This window comes from Tenrec ecaudatus, unplaced genomic scaffold (assembly GCF_050624435.1).
Source record: "Tenrec ecaudatus isolate mTenEca1 unplaced genomic scaffold, mTenEca1.hap1 Scaffold_603, whole genome shotgun sequence".
NCBI classification, from domain to species: domain Eukaryota; kingdom Metazoa; phylum Chordata; class Mammalia; order Afrosoricida; family Tenrecidae; genus Tenrec; species Tenrec ecaudatus.
Window position 1 is genome coordinate 28,185 of NW_027459486.1, and position 6,338 is coordinate 34,522.

Sequence of the window (6,338 nt, forward strand, 5' to 3'; positions counted from 1 at the left end):
ATGGGCCAATCCAGGTGTAATGCCCACCTAGGTGTACCACCCCTTCCTGGCCGGAAGTTTGAACCTGAGCATATGTAATGGATGACCCAGTCCCTATGCTAAACCACCTAATAGTATTTGCAAGATGCCAAGCACCGTTCTAAGCTTTTTGTGTATAATAATTCAATTATTCCACTTAACAAGCCTATGTGTGGACTCTATTTGGCCTCCTTTTACAGATGAAAAATCAGTGGCACAGAATGATAAAGTCATGAGCCTAGGACCACACAGTGAGGAGGTGGGAAGGAGAGATTTGGACCCAGGCTGCAGAGCCCATGCCTTGGGTGCTTACAGCTGCCATGTAGGACACAGAAAAGCATGGAGCAGACTCGGCGTAAGATATTAGGGAGTTGGGAGGACTGTAGCATGAATGTATGTGCTATGACTTCATGAGAGTAGCTGCTACTCAGATCCAGAAGAGAATACAAGCCTTTTGCAAAAATTATTTTTGCCAAGAGAGGGTGGAAAACTGCATCTTGTGCGAAATCCCCCCAACCTGCACATGTGCATAGCTATTTCAGAAGGTTCCAAACAATGTGTGCTGTGCGGCAAACCAAACTGAGCTCAGGGGGAGCTGGTCTGTGGGTTATGTTAGCCAGAAAGTGAGCAGTTTGAACTCACCAGCCACCACTCCAAGGGAGAAAGAGGAGGCTTTCTGCTCCCATGGACTTACAGCCTTCGAAGTGGCAGGGAGCATTTCCATGCGTCCTATGATTAGGATCTCAGAGGGTGAGGGTGGAGTTGGTTGAGACCTGTCTTCAGGGCATTTCCCAGAAGGGCTTCCTGCAGTGGCTCTGCCTTCAGGAATGTCTGATGATCTTGAGGGCAGCAAAGTCCTAAACACACTCAGGCAGTGGTTCTCAACCTTCCTAATACAGGTCCTCTTGTTGTGGTGATGCCCCCCTCCCCCAACCATTAAATGATTTTCTTGCTACTTCATCACTGTAATTTTGCTACAGTTATGAATTGGGTGAGCCCTGTGAAAGGGTCATATGACTCCCAAAGGGGTCGCAACCCACAGGTTGAGAACCACTGCACTAAGGGTTCCCCTCCCAGGCAGCCCTACCAGTGTCTGGTGTGCATAGTTCTGTGAGGTGAGAGAAATGGACTTAGTGTCTGCTTCTGGTGACAGTTGATGTGGGTGGGCTTTCTCTCTATGTCAAATCCCTCTCAAGCCATTTGTCACCACAACAGAGGGAGCCATGCACAAAAAAGCAAGAAGAGGATGCAGCACAGCAGGACAGCAAGCAGAACAAAGATTGAATGAGCACAATTCACTTCAATCATGAATCGGGTGCCCTTGAGATGTGAGGAAGACCCCAGTCTAGTGACATTAGATCAGGTTTAGGGATTGAGTGAAGCGACCCCTCTTGGCTCCCCTCAGCCCCTATTTTGCTTTCCCATTGATCCTGACCCTTGCATCGTGATTGGTCCTTATTCCAGCATGATGGTTGGTTTCATAACCACGTCATATGGGAATGTGTTAGTCGATAGGTTATACCGGCACAGCCTCTGTAATGGGTAAGTGAGGAGGCGATTTGGGCTCGCTCATGCAGACCTCTAGTTGTCCTTGACATGACTGGTAGAATGGATCATGTGAAGTGATTTGAGATCAGCGTTGAGATCTGATAGGTCATGCAGACTTCTAGCTGATCCTGGCAGTACCCTATTTTAAGGAAACAGAATGTTTGGCGTTTAAGTCGTATTTGAGCTTAAATTTTGAGCAATAGGCTGTGGCTCACAGTGAGAGTCTATGTGGAGACCCTACATCCATTTTGAGGGGCCACAGATTCAGCCGCCATTGAGTTCTTTCCTACTCTGACTGGCAGTGGAAAGCTTGTCCCTCAGGAAGTGTGCTTGCGTCCACTCCCCGGGCCACACTCAACGATATACGGTAGTGTGCACATCCCAATGAAGGTCCCGCTCATGCTCTCACAGGCCCTCCTGAAACTCCAGGAATTGATCTGTCTTCAGTCACAATTTTGTGACAAAGTTGTTTGTTTTCTATGTCTTATTTAAGTTTTCAGGAGCCCAGGTGGTAATGCTGGATAGTGTTGGACTATTAAGAGCAAGGTCGCTGGTTCAAAGCCACTAGTCATTCCACAGGAGAAAGATGAGGTTATTGCTTCCTGTAAAGGTAGCAACTTCAGGATCCCTACACAGAGTCACTATGAGTCAGAGTCAGCAGGACAGAATGGGTGTCATTTTATTTAAGTCACTGTGGCTGTGGGTCCTTCCAACACCATTGTGGCCTCATGCGGATGCTCTCCTTCATCCAGAACAGCAGTTTGTGCCTTTTTCTTGTGTAAAACTTAGCAAAGGAGTTCCTAATAAAATATAGTTGGATTGGGAGTCTTTTTCCCCTAAAAACAAAGTAAATACAAAAATAGAAACGAGACTATGGTGCTAATAACCAGTTGGAGAGTTGAGAGAGCTGAACTCTCAATCCTGATAGAAAACCATTGTGACTGAGCACCTGCTCAAGGTCATCCACAGCCTATGAGGTTGAGCCTATGTGTTGGGGTGTAATTGTGTACATAAAGTTAACCATTTCTCTTTCTAAAGATTCTGTCTAAAGCTTACTTTAAATAATAAGTTTTCCCCTGGGCTAGGTAAAGTTCAGCATTCATCATGTTAGGCCAGAGGAGGCAAATCACACCCACTACCCAGGGAGCACTGCTTCCAAAAGCACATTGCCTGTGCCGGGGAAGAGGGGAGGTACCCGGACCAGAAATGCTGACAGAGTGGAACCAGAGAGCTCAGCCCCCAGCTTCCCGAGGGAGCAGCTGTGATGGTTCACTTCTGGATGAATATGTTTAAGCAAAGGCCAAGGGCATGACTTGGGCAGCACGAAAAGCAGATGTGCAGAGGTTGTTCACTGCATTCCAGAAGTTCACACACTCTCCTGAGGCTCCTTGGCTCAATGGCAGGAAGTCATTGGTGGCTTCCACCTTCAATCCCAAAAGGTCACTGCCGTCCAGTGGATTCCAACCACAGTGACCCTATATGGAGTTTTCAAGACTGTAAATTTTCATGGGAGCCAGCAGTCTCATTTTCCCCCCTGGGACAGCGAGCTAACAGCCCGTTTTGCCACCAGGGCTCCTTCCTCTCAAATTCTGGATCCAGTCCCTCCAAATATCCTGCCCTGCCCTTGTCTAGGCTTCTTAAATGCGTTCCACGCTGCTTATGTTAGTCTGGGTGCATTCGAGAAACAAATCCACAGAAACACGTATGTATAAGAGAGTTGTATATAAAGGGTGAGTGCACATCAAGAAAACATGCTCACATGTGCTTATGCACCCGCTTTGTCTTCAGCGATCATGTTGGTGTAGGCTGGTGTGCTTTTTCCATGTGGACTTTGTTGTTTTTTAGCTACATGGCCCCCTGTTTATCTTCCAGCCTTTAAGACCCCAGACGCTATATGCTTTGATAGCCGGGCACCATGGTGCTTAACTACTACACCACCAGGGTTCATTAGCATGTGACTTATCTCCTGTCATTCACACTAGATGCTCAAAATAGCAGGAGACCAGGTTTCTCCTTTGTGGCCACACCAGGTACTGACAGAACCAAGAACAGAGACACAGTTATATATCTTGACTATCATTTGCATATTATATGCCAGGAATCCCTAGGAAGTGTCTTGGAATTGTTCTACTCTGGTTCAAATTTCACACACCCTCCCAGTTTCCATACTGACTCTGCCAAACCCCTAGTAACTGATTTGCACCTCCTATCAACTTGGAGAAAACACCCTAGGCCAGATATAGAAGTGGACATACTTGGTACCCAGAAAAACTGTTCAGTGTTTTGAGGGCGGCTCAGCAAACAAAATGGGCACAGTGATTAAGCATTCAGCTGCTAACACAACGCTCAACTCTGTAGTGGTTCTGCAAGAGAAGGATATGGTAGTTGACCCCCCAAAAGAGTTACAAACTTGGAAACCCTACGGGTATTTGTATAGGGTCGCTATGTGTTCCAATTGAGATGATTGTCATAGGTTGGGTTTGGTTCAACCCGTCTTACTGAGGAGACTCCTTCTTTACACGCGATCAGTTACTTTAGAGGAAAAAGGCATGCCTGTCCCAGAACAATCCAAGGACTGGTAAAGGCAACACCCACAAAGACACTCCCTCTGCCTGCCTAACTCTAAAATGCTGCCCATAAAACACTCTGCCTGGTAATATCTGGGCAGCACACTGGGGAGGTGCAGCAAATGTGTGTTGAATGTATGAGGCCATTTCATAGTTTGGTTGCACGATCAGGGTGTCTGTCATAAAGCCCATCTCTTTGACTCCACCTCTCAGCAGAGATGAACACAAGCTTCCCGTTTTTTTCTCGGCAATGTCCTTGTCAAATAAAAGTTCCTTGTAGATCAGTAACTTGCCACAGAGCAAAAGATATGGGAAGAGGTTCATCTTTCTCCTGGCTATGAAATAGAATGGCAAGCCCCTCCCTTCAACACACACACACACGCACGCACACACACACACGCGTACACGCACACCCCTGCCTTACAACTACATTTGGTTGATTAGCAAACAAAGCTCTACAACCCAACTATGTGTTTTTCTTCTCCAGAGGAATGACGGACTTATATACCCTGCATTGTCTTTTTTTAATGGAATTGCCCCAGTTCTCCTCACCTTTCCTTAGATAGTGCAGTGAACTATTAGATGACTGCAGGTATTGAAAACTAGTATTGATTTCCGGTTTGTGTCACCTTTGGCTTTTAGCACCCTCCACTTCTCTAGTAAGCTTTCCATTGCTTTGGGGAAATTTTCTCTCTCTGAATTTATTATGTGAGGGTGGTAGTGTAATAATCAATGTGCCTCTGGAGGACTATCCTTCATGACCTAAACTCATTAAGGGGCAGTGCCTGATGGAGCATCAGGTTGGAGGAAGGCCTATTAACAACCTGCATTATACAGATGACACAATTTTGCTGAAAATGAGAAGGACTTGATTCACTTGCTGATGAAGATGAAGGATTGATTAAAGCCTTCAGTTTGGATTATGACTCAATGTAAAGAAAGCCCAGACCCTCACAACTGGACCTATTGATAACATCATGATAAATGGAGGAAAGATCGAAATTGTCAAGGATTTTGTCTTGCTTGAATCCACAATCAATTCTCATGGAAGCAGCAGAGAAGAGAACAAATGACACATTTCACTAGTCAAATCTGCTACACGAGACCTCTTTAAAGTGTTGAAAAGCAAGAGATTACTTTGAGGACTGGGGCGGGTTGACCCAGGCCATGGTATTTTCAACTGTCTCATATTCATGTGAAAGTTGAACACTGAATAAGGAAGACCAAAGAAGAATAGATATATTTGATTAGTAGTGATGTAAAAGAGTAATGAATGTACCATGGACTGCCAAAAGAACAAACCCATCTAACTTGGATGAAGTACAGCCAGAATGTTCCTCAGGGCAAGGATAATGAGACTTCGCCTTAACATTGACATGTTGTCCGGAGAGATCAGTCCCTGGAGCAGGACATCGTGTTCTGGAAAGTAGAGGGGCAATGAAAAAGAGGAAAGCCCTCAAAAATGGGATTGACACAGTGGCTGCAACAATGGGCTCAAACTTAAGAACAACTGTGAGAATGGTACAGGACCGGGCAGTGTATGATTATGTTGTATGTATGGTCACAATGAATCCAAACCCTCACTATGACACTGAACAACAACAACAACAACAACCTGACTGAATCCTCTAGGAGGACTCTTGAATGTGAGAAAAATGGAACGAAGCCAGAGGAAGGATTGGAGGATGTCTTAAGTTTCTGTCTTAATCTCCTTAACCAAAAATTACCCAACAAGTCAGTAGCCTTAAAACACTTTTCCCCCTGCTTTGGAGCTTACAGGTTCAAATTTGGGGTGCGACTCTAGGTCAGGGTCCTTCTTTGTGGATACCAGAAAGTTCCTTGGCATTCCTCGCAATCTTTCTCCCTGTACTGTGTGTTACTGGGTCTATCCTGGCCTTTAACTCAGAAGTGTTTAGGTTTAGGCTCAAGCCTATTCTCATATGGCCTCATTTTTTTAAACATTTTATTAGGGACTCATACAACTCTTATCACAATCCATACATATACATATATCAATTGTATAAAGCACATCTGTACATTCTTTGCCTTAATCATTTTCTTTTTTTTTTACATTTTATTAGGGGCTCATACAACTCTTATCACAATCCATACATATACATACATCAATTATATAAAGCACATCCGCACATTCCCTGCCCCAATCATTCTCAAAGCATTTGCTCTCCACTTATGCACTTTGCATCA